Genomic DNA, 13,539 nt, shown 5'->3' with positions numbered 1-13,539 from the left:
GGGTCAAGGTGTGGAAATTGATTTAGTTTTCTTTATGTCTCAGCCCTGTTAGCCATTCTGGACCTGGGATTGTGATTGACATGAAGAACTTACTGGCTTAATTTTCCTTTTCACTCTTCCTTTTTGAGACATACTAGGATTTGGACACACAGTCTCATACATCCTAGGAACGTTCTCTGCTACAGCTGATCTACAGCCCACTCTTTATTGGCTTATCTGTACCTGGGCACCATCTGTGTCTCCTGTGCTCTGAGATGAGTTTACACTCAGGAAGTATATCTATTATGTATTGCAAATACACTTGATTCTAATGGGCTTGGTGACAAAAGAGAAGGGATAACAGCCAACCAAAACAAATAATCAAAACCTACTTGTATACTGGGGTTCAGTTAGTAAATTCTTTTCTTAGACAAATAAGGATGTGAGTTCAGTCTCCAGAGTCTCTTTTTAAAAATCAGCATATAAGTAGTGCACACTTATAAAGGCATATTTCAAGGGCTTACTTTCAAGTTGGCCTAATTGATGAGTACCAAGACAATGAGAGACTCTGTCTCAAAATAATTCAGATGGACAACACCTGAGAAACTATGGTGAGGTTTTCCTCTGCCTTGCCTTCTTCCATGCACCGTCAAACAGACTTGTATCAGCAGTTACAGGCACTTAAACTAAAACTCCCACCAAATAATGTCTATGATTCATTGCAGACCAACCAGTGTACATATTTATTAGCTTATGCTTCATCTGGAAAAGAATTAATTCAGAAACTTATCATGTACTTTATTGACTGTTATAGTTTTCTTTAATATTTATTTGTGTATTATACATGCAGAGTTCTGTTTGCATAAGTAACTGCACAACAAAAGGGAGCACCTGATCTCCTTACAGGTTGTGAGCTACCATGTGTTGGCTGGAATTAAACTCAGGACCTCTAGAAGAGCAGACAGTGATCTTAACCTCTGAGCCATTTCTCCAGACTAAATGGTATATTTTTAATGTAAACTATCCTCTGTAGTATCTGTGATTGAACTCTTGGACCTTAGCTTACAGTACTGTTTAGGAAGATTGAGGTTAACCCTCATGGGAAAAAAAGAGCTCAATGGGATAAGCCTTGAGGTTTTCCAGTTCACCTCTTCAGTCTTTGTTCCCTAACCAGGGATGTAATGCAAGCAGCTGCAATGCTGTCATCATGTCTTCCTTACAATGATGAACTATATCATCCTATAACTGCAGAGACAAAAAAAGATCCTGTATCCTGTAAGTTCTGTTGTCAATTTACTTTATCACAGCTGAAGAAGTAACTAAGCCAAGGAAAAAGTTATGTTATTGCCACTGCAATATTAGGGACAAGCTACCTCATTGTTTTTTTCATATCAGGGCTTAGAACTGTTACTAATGGGCAGTGGTGCTTAGATGGGAGGAATAAATCACTGTTCCATGTCTTTAACATTTTCCACTGTGGTGATACTGGTTCTTGCTAATACAACCTTACACTAATTTGGCACAATTTACATAAGACACACAATTTCAAACTTTAACTTTTAACACAAAGTATATGTACTCATTTTCTAGTATTTTAATAACAATCACAATTTTTTAAAAATTAGATGATTAAAATTTACACTTCAAAATAATTCCAGCATGCTAAGATTCAAGTTTATCTGTATGTATAGTACATATTTATTTAAATGCATTTTATACATATAAATAAAATTAACTCTAAAACACAAATACATTTAGTTCAAAGGTTTACATATAAATAAGTATTTGAATAATAATATGTACATTTCTATGTGCACATGCATATTTATACACACACACACACACAAACACACACAGACATACATATATAATCTATCAACTCTTGCTTAGATACTAGGGTCACATCCTGAAAGTAGAATTTTTTTTCATTCACCTTCACATATAAATACGGCCATCTTGCATTCTTCAGGTTCCAGAAAAAAACTGGTCATAAACACTTACACTGATTTTGTAAGTCAAACTTTTGAGTACTCTGACTCTATTCTTAAAATCTCTCCCCAACCACACTTGATCTTCAATTTTCTTACATGATAATTTTTTATGCATTGCACAGAAGTGACAAAACCATTTATTGAGTTGTCATTTATTTGTTTCAGAAATTTAGTGACAAATCCACCTCAAAAGAGAACACCCATAAGATAACATATTTGTGGGATGAAGTAGGTGCATAAAGAAGACATTCGAGCTGTGACTACACTGCCTGGCCGTAAAACAGAAGCAGAATACACAGGGAAAACTGATTAAGCTCTTCCTGCTCAGGGAGAGAGGCTGTGCTGTACTTGCTTGACAGGGTTGTTGATCTTCAGCTATGAGTCTCTGGACATGCAGTCGCTTGTATGTGTACATCCGAACTAGCAATGCAACCTTAGGGTTTCCAAGTGTGGGGAAAGCTATCTTAATAGAAAGTGCACTCAGATCCTGACTTCTAGGTAGAGCTCTCTTAAACACAGATTTCCTGTTATCTTGCCCTAATGCGGCTTGGGATATCTTTTATACTATGTGTAGTTTTTCTATTGCGCAAGTCAAACCTCTTTGATTCTTGGTTTGGGAGCATGAGTGCACATGTAGTGTGGGTACATCTATCTCTGTGCGTTTGTGCAGAGTCCAGAAAAGGTCAAAGTATTCTGCTCTGCCATTCTCTGATTTACTTTCTTGGGAAACTGTTTCTGATTGAAACATGAGCCTGCTGGCAAACAGTAAGTTCAGTGATCTTGCTATCTCTGTCCTGCACAGATCTGTGTATACAAATGTGTGTGGCCACAACTGGCAGTTTATGTGAGTGCTGGTATTTGAACTCTAGCCTTAGTGTTGGTGCAGCACATGTTCTTGCTTTTTATACACCAAGAGCCACATGAGCCCTATGTGTGAACCTTCTTCCATTCTCACAAACATAGGTATTGGATCCACTAGAGCTGGAGTTACAAGTGGTTGTGACTATCCATACATGGATGATGAGAACTGAAGTGAGCTTAGTACTGTGAGTTTTTTTTTTAATTTTTTATTGGTTATTTTATTTATTTACATTTCAAATGGTATCTCCCTTCTATGTTTCCCCTTCACAAACCTGCTATCCCATGTACCTTCCTTCTATGAAGGTGTTCCACTTTACCCCCTACTACTGCCTCACCACACTAGCATTCCCCTATGCTGGGGGCATTGAGCCTTCACAGGCCTCCCAATGCTTGACTTGAATATAACTCACAGACCATATGAAGCTCAAGAAGGATTACCGAAGTGTGGATGCTTCAGTACTTCTTAGATGGGGGAACAAAATAATCACAGTAGGTAGAGGGTTAGAGGGACATGGGAGGGTGAGAGGAGAGGAAGGGGAAAAGGCAGTGCCAGATCAGGTCTGGTCTGTGAGTTCCTAACTGATGAGCCTTCTCTTCTTCTGTGGTGAGCTCTTCTCTGCAATACCTATGAAGAAAGAATTCACTGCTACCTTGATTTACAGGTTATACCTCAATTCCTGATTCAGTCTCAGGTTATAGAGTATAATAATTATTTTCAAGACAAGTTCCGGATGTATGATATTGTTGTGGTTCCATTTGGCATTTTGCTGTGTCTCAGAACAATGTGGAAAGTATCTGTGTAGTCTCAGACAGAGGGAAGGATTTTCTCCATGTGAAGCATTATAACTGGGCATAGACATGAAACAAATAAACTCTGCACACTCAATATTTTGCCTGTGGGGTTGGTCCAGTTTTATTATTACTCTGCATCCATCAACTTTTCATTATTCCTCTTTGTTTAGCTCACATTGAGTCAAAAACAATAAACTCTTCCTTAAGAGCAATTTTGCCTTGTGGTTTTTATATCACAATTCTCTCCTTAGCACTGGCTGCTATTGTGATAATGAGCTTAACAATCTTATTGAAGATCAGTATCCTTTGAGCTTTTTTTCCTTTTTAAAAGCCAGAGAGTCTTCGTTTCCAGGAGCCCTTTCCAGGGTTGGAAGCTATGCGTTTGACTACAGACCTACTAAAAACCTGGGGTTTCCGATTTTGCCTTAGAGTTCTTTACTTCAAGCATCTGTATAACCCCAGACTCTTCTATAGATGCAAGGACTCTGAGCTAATTGACTTTAATGAGCTTGCCTGGGTAACTCTACCCACAACCCAAGAAGAGATTATCTGTCCCACTGAGATTTCAGTTTATGCAAAATAAACAAACAAACAAACAAACAAACAAACAAACTGCTGACACTTTAGCCTTGTTCTTTCTTTTGTATACTAAGCTCAAATTAAAGAAACTGAGACTAATAGGTGTCCTCTGGTTACCTGCACTAAGTGGATGCCAAATACTGGCTTCAATAATAGTCATAGTTTTCACCACTTTAGCTCTGGTCAACCCCATTAAGTATGTGAATCCATACACTTACATAGTGCTTCACAAAGGGAGGACATAGCCAATGCTCCACAATCACTTGATATCTTTTTAGAAATTTAAATTCTTAACCCAATTCTGACCTGGGTCAGATGTTCTTCAAGCAGAGTTCTTCACACTGTACCTTAACCAGCCCTGTGGGGCATTTTGAGGCATGCTCATTTTTGAAACCTTTTAACAGGTCATATGAGGTCAGCATCCTCATTACACGTGCTTTTCCAAGAGAGAGAGCTAAGCTTCCTAGGGATTTAGTTATCTATCAGAGCCAGAGATTATTTTAACTTCAAAGCTGAGACAAAATATAGAAGAAAACAACAGCTTAAAGATGAAACACAAATTGCATGTACAGTATAAAAAGCTCAATAATGAGGGTGGAGATGGCTTAGTTTATAAAGTGCTCAGTATGCAAAATGAAGATGAGTCCTAGCCCCAGAACCAAAGTGAAATTTGGATGTGAGAGTGTGCAATTGTAATGCAAGCGTTTGACAAGTACAGACAACTGGATTCCTGGGATCTGCAGGTCCTTCAACAGAAACCAATTCAAGGCATCCAGGCTGCTGAGAAAAACTGTCTCCAAAATTACCTGGAGGAAGAAAACCTAAATTTTAGGGCTGGCTTCCACATGCAAGCACACACATGTGGGTGCACATCAGCACACACACACACACACACACACTCACACACACCTCAGTAAAGCAAAAGAGGCAATTAAAAATAACTCTCTATCAGATCTATAGTATACTATACTATCAGATACTATAGTATATACTATAATATATCTCTCTCAGACACTATACTTAATTTAATTCAGTAAATTTAGAGAAGAAAAAATATGCTAAAATTGAAATATCACCTCTGATTTCTTCTACTCTAAGGAGAAAGTCTTCAGAATCTAATTGTTCATATATATTGAAAATATTATGAACTGAAATTTCTGTGAAACATGGAATAGTTTGAAAACAAGAGTAATTTCATAACTGGATTTAGAGGAAGTAATTTTAAGGAAATTGCCCCAGTCCTTTTATATCAGCTTCTGGGTCACATCCCACTATAAATACCCCCAAATTTGGGATTGTCATTATCTGCTCTTTCATAGAAAGTGTCCATATGAATATTAACCCTGAAGACCACATATTTACTTCCTGTCCATGGAATGTGTGTAAATGCCTTCTGAGTCAATGTGAGAAAGCATTAGCTTCCTGAAAAGGCTAAACCCCACATAGAGAAGTGCCCTGAAACATCACAGTTAATGCTCACATTAAAAAGAAAAACAGATGGGCATTAGTCAGGAAGTTTTAAGATTAGTATAAAGCCGGAGGGCTAGAGAGAAGCCTGCTGAGGTTGGGGCAAGAACCAGTTGTTCATTAAGATATTTGGTTCTCCCTCCTTTTTCAGCAGGGTTCCTTCAGGTTTCAGGTCAGCAAAGGCTAGACAGCCACTGGGGTATCTCATTGAGAACACTGAGCTTCAGAAGTCTATACTTGGCGATTTAAAGCTGGATCAATGGGAAGTTAAGACTCCTTTCCAGGGACTGCCTACCACCCCAAGCAAGGTAATCTGCAGCCACCTTCTCTAAGCAAGAAGTGTGGAGGAATGAAGGCTGGGGGTCAGGAGGCAAGGATGTCTACACTTGCCTTGCCATGGCTGATGTCAATGATGTGCTAAGTCAGGACAGATTACATTTCTATCCAGTGGCACAGCTAAAATCATGCCTGCTTCACAGCGGGAATTGATCTTTGAATTGGTGGACCCTGTTAAGTTGACATACTAAATGTGCAGAGTTATTCATTTATTTCTATTTAAAATAGGTTGTATTAGTTTTTTGGGGGGTTTCCTGAAAAAGACATGCATATGTATATATGTATTTACATACGTTTATTCACTCAGAGAATTTCATAGGATGTGTCTTGATTATATTTTCCTCCCACTTATCCTCTGGTTCCATCCAGATCCACCCCTTATCCCTAACCCCAGCCCCTACTTTTAATTTTCTTGTTCGTTTTAGAGAAGACTAGCTCACAGAAGATGTCCAGGTCATCTTGTTAATACAGTATTTCTACCCATCTGCAATAGTCCTTGAGCCTTAGGTGTTGTAGGTTGTGTTATGAAGGTATTAGTTGGGGACAGGCATCTCATGGTCCTTCATTTTCTCCAGTCATGGTTTCTGTAGTAGTTTCTGTCTGCTATTAAGAAAAGAATCTTCTTAAATGAGGTTTAAGAGATACTTGTATCTTTGGGAATGAAGATAAAAATTCACAATGGATTAAAGATTATAGTGTTTTAAGATAATGGCTACAGGATATTTTCCTATAGGCCCTATGACCTCAGCAGCCTTGGGTAGTTGACTAGGTATGCAGTAACAGATCTGTATTGCCTCTTATTGAGCCCTTAGGTCCAAGTCCATGCTGCAGTTAGTTACTCCTAGGACATAAATACTGGTCCTGGACCTTCAGGAATTTCTTGCACGATTGGTCATTATTGTGGTATGTAGGTGTTATAGCTTGACTACAGACTACTTTGCTCTGTGGCAGTTTTCATGCCTCCTTTCAATACTATTACCATTAATCCTCAGGGTTTCGTCCAGCTGAAAACTACACTGATTCCTACAAACCTATGTACAAAGTGTGTGGTGTCTTTGGCAATGGAGTTGAACCTTCCTTTGCTATACCAAAGATAACAATGCTAGTCTATATTGCTTTGGGTCTCCTGGACTCCCCTGACCAACAACTTACTAGTTTTTCTAAATTCAAAAAATTTTGAGTTAGAATATGAGTTTTATTTGTGGGTATGTATTGCCATTTCTAGTATCATAGCTTTAATTAATATATATGCTTATATACAAACATATATTAAACATAATATTAAATAAACAAAAATGATATAGTTCCTTAGTCCTTTTGGGAAACACTTAGTATTCTTTATCCTTCCACTTTGGTCTTTAAATAGTGTATAACTGAAAAGTTAGCATGCATAATGTATACTTCCAAGTGTATATGTGTGAGAAAACAAATCAGAGAAATATCTTTAAAATCCAGGCAGTCATCAGCCATGGTATTTTAGTCCTGGTTCTCTGGAGGCCCCAGGCAGGCACTAATGAATAAAACACGGTGTTCAAAGCAACAAAAATTCTAGCAAATTTCTTTGATGGTGTGTTGTTCTATGTAGTCTCATTACTTTATATTAAAGGTGGTAAAGCAAAGATTATGAAGTTGGAGCAGTGGCTAAGAATAATCACTATATAAGCATTAAGGTCTATATCTAGGAATCCATCCCTTGAACTCTCCTAAAAAAATTTTATAAAAAAGCTAGGTTTGACCCTTGGCCTACCTGTATACCCAGGGCTATCAGGGATTGAGGCAGGAGGATCACTAGGTCTTGCTGGCTCCAAGCCTATCTCAAGTTTCACTGAGTGGATCTGTCCCAAGGGACTAAGTGAGAAAGTGACAGAACAGAACACACAACATATGGTTTTATTTTCAGAGTGCACAGAAATGTGTAGCACATACTCCTAGCCAAATTAGAATTCAGGCCGTGGTATATAGGAGCCATGTTTTAGTCTCTTAATGATTCTGGATGTACAGGAGAGGAAGAGAGTACATCTTTAACTCTCTGTTCATGTAGCCTGCTACTAGGCATAACATGAGTACTTAAAAGATATATGTCTATAGTATTGAGCTTCTTTCTCTGAAATTATTTTCTGAAATTGGTAAGTTTAAATAGTATATCAAACAGTGATCAACACTGAGGATATGCTAGGAAAAAATTGCAGAATAAATGGGTATAAATTACGAAGATAGGAGAGCCAATCAACCTGCCAAGAAAATTTGGGAGCTGTTCAAGGGTGAAATTGGGGAAGTGTTTCAATTGACTTTCGAGTAAGGAAAATGCTCGGTAGACAACACAAGCCTCATACGCAGAATCTAAAAAGTGACCGAAACCAGAGAAATCCACAGTGCAGAGTCTGAAGGATGTGTTAGTATAAAGCATTATGGTTTCAGTAAACAAGAAATGCAAAACGAATCTGAAGAAGATGCAAGGTACTCAGAGGAAAGTGAAAGACCGGTATATTTCTGTCTTTCCTGGCTACTGTGCCAAAATAGCTAACAAGAAACAATGTAAAGGAGCACATTTACTCTGGGTCACACTATTGTATTTACTTTGGAATACAATTCCTCATGGGTACATGTCTACAAGATTGATAGACTGTTCTTCATACCGTCCCTGCTGTTAGGAAGGTGAGTGGGAACACAGATTTTGCAACCCTGTGTCCATCACAACTTCCCACAAATCACCCCATACCAGAATTTCCAAGGAGGACTGAGTTTCTGCTTTGCTTTAGCTGAGCATTATTTTCTGAAATCTTGGTGAGGGCTGCTTCATCTCCATAATCAGAGGGCATCAGTTCCTAACTTATTGCTTTTAGGCCAAGATATTACCCGGTGGCTTGTATTTAAACATCATTTACAGGAAGAGCTGATTTTGTAAACTGGCTCTGTCCCTGTAATAGAGCCCAGGTTTCTTAAATATTTGAAATCTTATTGTCTTCTGTAAAATAGAATAAACCTATTAGGCATCAATAAGAGATAAAATGATGTGCTCATAATCTTATCAGAGTTCTCATTGCATCTGTAGCTCTGGTTAAACGACATGTGCTACACAGACGTTCATGTCCAGGGGACAGATAACCAAAGGAAATCACTTTGAACTTTGGGAGGTTGTATTATGAGCTAGGATTATCAGTTCATAGAAATTGCCCTGCAAGCTTCCTTGTTTCCTCACGGATGTGATTCTACACGTTACTGTTTTCCCCCAGGAATCTTGCCCATGTTATTTACTTACTTCTGGCAACAGTCTTCATGTTATCCTGTAAAGAATGAATAGAGCTCTACCCTCTTAGAAAAAGTAACCTACATCAAATGCAAGGTGGTCTTTCATGGACCAAGTAGAAGAGACATGGTTTGGATCATAGAAACATTTTTTGTAAGTTTTGATGGATGAGTATAAGCAAACATGAGAGTTGGGTGGTTTATCTGTCCTGCCTCCCTGCTGACCTAAATAATGAACTCAGATGGCTCAGTGAGTAAAGGCACTGCACTCTGGCCTGATTACTTGGGGTCTAATAATCACACAAAATGAAGAGTACAGCTTATTATGTAATTTACAAATGCATCCTACCAACATGCATAAAGCAAACTGCTCTGGCCCAAGCTGCTGCTCAGAGTTAGAATGTTAATCTTTACATCTTTCTGATATGTCTATACCACAATTTAGAGAGAGTATAGATTCACAAGGTATCTAAAATTTGTTGTTAAATCTGTCCCTGAAATACCTTCACTGATCAATTAGTGGCCAGGAGCTCAGCTTTTAAATAAATTATGATGCATTGCTAAGTGGCTGCTCAGTGGATCATTCATGAATTGGTTCATGAATGATCTACTCAGTGACAGATGAAGAACTCTCCAAATTGGATTTGCAGCAGACCAGGATCTTGTCCTGTCTATTGAAAAGTTCTCTTTTAAAGGTTCTTTCCCAGAAGTGAACATAAAATAAAATAAAATAAAAACTTAGAAATAAAACTTAATTTTGTCTAAGGGTGCTAATGGTGCCTGGTCATTGTCAAGGCTGTTAAGGGTTGATGAGATAGGGTGACAACAGTCTTCCAAATCAACCTGCAGTTCTAAGAACCTTGACAATCCCACAGTTCTTTTTCTAAACACCCTAAAATCAGTCCATTTTGTAAAAGCTTCATTTTCCATAAATGTAGAAGAGTGGGGGGGGGGCTTCATTTTCCTTGCCTTGAAAGGAAAAACAAACAAAGAAACAAATATAAACTCTTGAAAAAAAAAACACTTGAAACTTAAGTAACCTATCACAACAAGCAAGATTTAGAGTCCCTTGCCAACTGTTCCCCAAGCACAGAGACAGGCCTCCTTAAAAAGTTTCCTGAGTGGGAGAAAGGCTTTAGAGAAGGGCATTTAGATCTGAAGAAAATGAAATTTGGATCATTTTTTAAACCATGGAAACGAAATAACTTAAAACCTCATCTCTGTCTCAAAACAACCAATTCTGATGTAAAACTTGAGAGGAAATAAATGATCTCACATCCATTTTTACCCCTAAAGTAAACATAAAAAATTTAATTGTTCCCAGGGTAGTAAGAGTGCTTATTTTTCACTCCAAACTGAACAACAAAACAAGCACAAATCTGTAAAAATTGATGTGTATTTCAATATTGAGAAATGAGATAGAAGAGCCTTCTAAGATTATTTTCAAAATAAAAAGCTGCCAAACACCAGCCTCAGCTTGGTGAGAGGTTCTGAGGAAGTGGAGTTTGGGAACAGCAGATGAAATGACTTGAAGTTAAATAATAGGGTGCAAGCTAACAGTCTGTGTTCTGTTTGACACAGCTTTCTTTGTTGATCATCAGAAAGCCAAGCTCTTCAAAACAAAGCACATTTACATATCAATTCAATGGTTAGCCCCAGTCTCTTTTTATTATTCTACCAGTGAGAAAATTTGCCATTAGCCTTGACTCCTACGAAAAGAGAGAGCAAGCTCATTTTTCTTAACATCACAAATGAATTCAAGGGATTTGCCTGTTGCTGTAAGGAAAGACAGTAATCGAACTGGCTAGGATCTGTTTCTGAGATCACCACTCTGATTACATCAGGACCTAAATTTTCTTTGTCCCAGGCTGACTTTGAAGTCAGGAATTTACTAGCCTTTGTATCTGCCTGCCTTTGTATATTTCTGACAAGCTGGCTCATACTGCTGCTGTCTCTATTCTTTTAGGCCCATGAAGATCCTCATATGATTAATATTGTATCATATATTTTGCATAGTTGAGAAATCCTATTTATATATTTGGAACTCACGTGTTCAGAGGCTTTTTCCACATGGTCTTGAGCATTGTCCTAACGGTCTCAGCATTTATCATATTTTTTGTTTGTTTGTTTTTTTCTATTATTTAATTTTTGATTTACATTTCAAATGATATTCTCTTTCCTGGTTTCCAGGACATAAGCTGCCCATCACATCCCTATCCCCTTGTTCTATAGGGTATTCCCCCACCCATCTACCCACACCTTCCAGCATCCCTACCCTGAACTTCCCTTATACAGGGGGGTCCAGCCTTGGCAGGACCAAGGGCTTTTCCTTCCATTGGTGCTAAACAAGGCCATCCTCTACTACTTATGCAGCTGGAGCCATGGTCATCCATGTATAGTCTTTGGGTAGTGGTTTAGTCCCTGGAAGCCCTGGTTGGTTGGTATTGCTGTTCACATGGCGTTGCAAGTCCCTTGAACTCTCTCTAATTCCATCAAAGGGAGTCCAGCTCTCAGTTCACTGGTTTGCTGCAAGCATTTGCCTCTGTATCTGACATGCTTTGGCTGTATTTGTCAAGAGACAGCTATATCAGGCTCCTGTCAGCATGCACTTCTTAGCTTCCTCAATATTATCTAGTTTTGGTGGCTGTATATTGGCCACATATGGGGCAGGCTCTGAATGGTCATTTCTTCAGTCTTTGCTCCAAACTTTGCCTCCATATACCCTCCTTTGAATATTTTTGTTCCCTCTTTTAAGAAAGAGTAAGCATCCCTACTTTGGTTATTCTTCTTGAGCTTCATGTGGTCTGTGGACTGTATCTTGGGTAACTCGTACTTTTGGACTAATATCCACTTATCATTGAGTACGTATCACACGTATTTTTCTTTTATTGAGTTATCTCACTAAGGATGATATTTTCTAGTTCAATCCATTTGCCTAAGAATTTCATGAAGTTAGTGTTTTTCATAGCTGAGCAGTACTCAATTGTGTACATGTTTTATATATCTATATCTATATCTATATCTACATCTATATCTATATCTATATCTATATCTATATGTGTGTGTGTGTGTGTGTGTGTGTGTACAAGCCTCCCACATAGATACCCATGCCCTGCTCACTCTGTTACAGGGGCAGGAACCATATCACACAATCTTTTCTTTTCTTTTCTTTTTTTTTTTTTTTTTTTGGTTCTTTTTTTCGGAGCTGGGGACCGAACCCAGGGCCTTGCGCTTCCTAGGCAGTTGCTCTACCACTGAGCTAAATCCCCAACCCCACACAATCTTTTCAATGACAATTTAGGACTCATCAAAAAGCCCTGCCCAGTCAAAATATTACAGTAAATGTTATAAATGACTCAAGTAAAGATGAAAATAGTTCATGTTTGCTAACTAACTGGAATAATTATCTCATTTCTAAGATCCAGATAGTGAATCAGCAGTAAATATCAGTGAAGCTAAAACACATTCTTTTTAGTACAGTTAGTCTAGTATAGAAAGATGTAGTAACTGAAGTCAAGGCTGCAGTCAAAACTTCTCTGAGGAGGAAAGATATGGATCACCATGTCTTCACATTTTATGTTCTTTGAGAAGAAATTTATGATTTTTTTCTTCTAAATGAAAAAACCAGCATTTGTTTGTTACTTTATATAAAGTATTGTTTCTTTTTCTTTATATGTACATGTAATTTCATATATTTGTGCATCCTCATGCATGTGTGCCCTTGTTTGTGGTTGCATAAAATTGTCTTCAGGTGTTTTGTCTCTATCACTCATTATGTACTTGGGTAGTTTCTCTGAGGGACTCTAGAGATGCCATCATATCTCCTGACCTTTCTGTGGGTTCCAGGGATCTGAACTCTAGTTCTTGTCCTTTGATGGTAAGCACTGTGCCTGTTGAACCATGTATTCAAGCCCTAATCTCCAGCCTCTAGAGACTTCTGCAGCTAGCATCACCATGTGCCTCTTATCCCTTCATTCTTTTCCTTTTTGGTTTCCTGATAGCTTGTACTTAAAGAGGTTCACAAGTGTATGGTTTCAATGGGAAAGAAAGTACTCTTTTACAATTTAGAGTATGTGATTTCCTCCCTAACTGACAGTTACTTACAGTTACTTACAAATCTTAACTTGACTATTTTTCTATATTTTAATGTTTTTTGAACCTTGAATAGTAGGTGTTTAGCATACTCAGAGAAGGATATATATTCCTCAGGCATAATCACATACTCAGAAAACTTGAACCGGTGACATATATATATATATATATATATATATATATATATATATATATA

At 38.0% G+C, this 13,539-nt stretch overlaps 1 protein-coding gene and 1 long non-coding RNA gene across 8 annotated transcripts in view; one reads left to right on the top strand and one right to left on the bottom strand.

Moving 5' to 3' along the window:
• The window catches only part of Cntnap5a (contactin associated protein-like 5A), a 1,008,100-nt gene that overhangs the window by 715,204 nt on the left and 279,357 nt on the right, over positions 1-13,539 (bottom strand). The window lies entirely within an intron of this gene.
• The window catches only part of LOC108352511 (uncharacterized), a 203,153-nt gene that overhangs the window by 111,301 nt on the left and 78,313 nt on the right, over positions 1-13,539 (top strand). The window lies entirely within an intron of this gene.

This window comes from Rattus norvegicus, chromosome 13, assembly GCF_036323735.1.
Source record: "Rattus norvegicus strain BN/NHsdMcwi chromosome 13, GRCr8, whole genome shotgun sequence".
NCBI lineage: Eukaryota > Metazoa > Chordata > Mammalia > Rodentia > Muridae > Rattus > Rattus norvegicus.
Note: the sequence above shows the minus strand (reverse complement) of the source record. Positions and strands in the feature narration are given on the sequence as shown.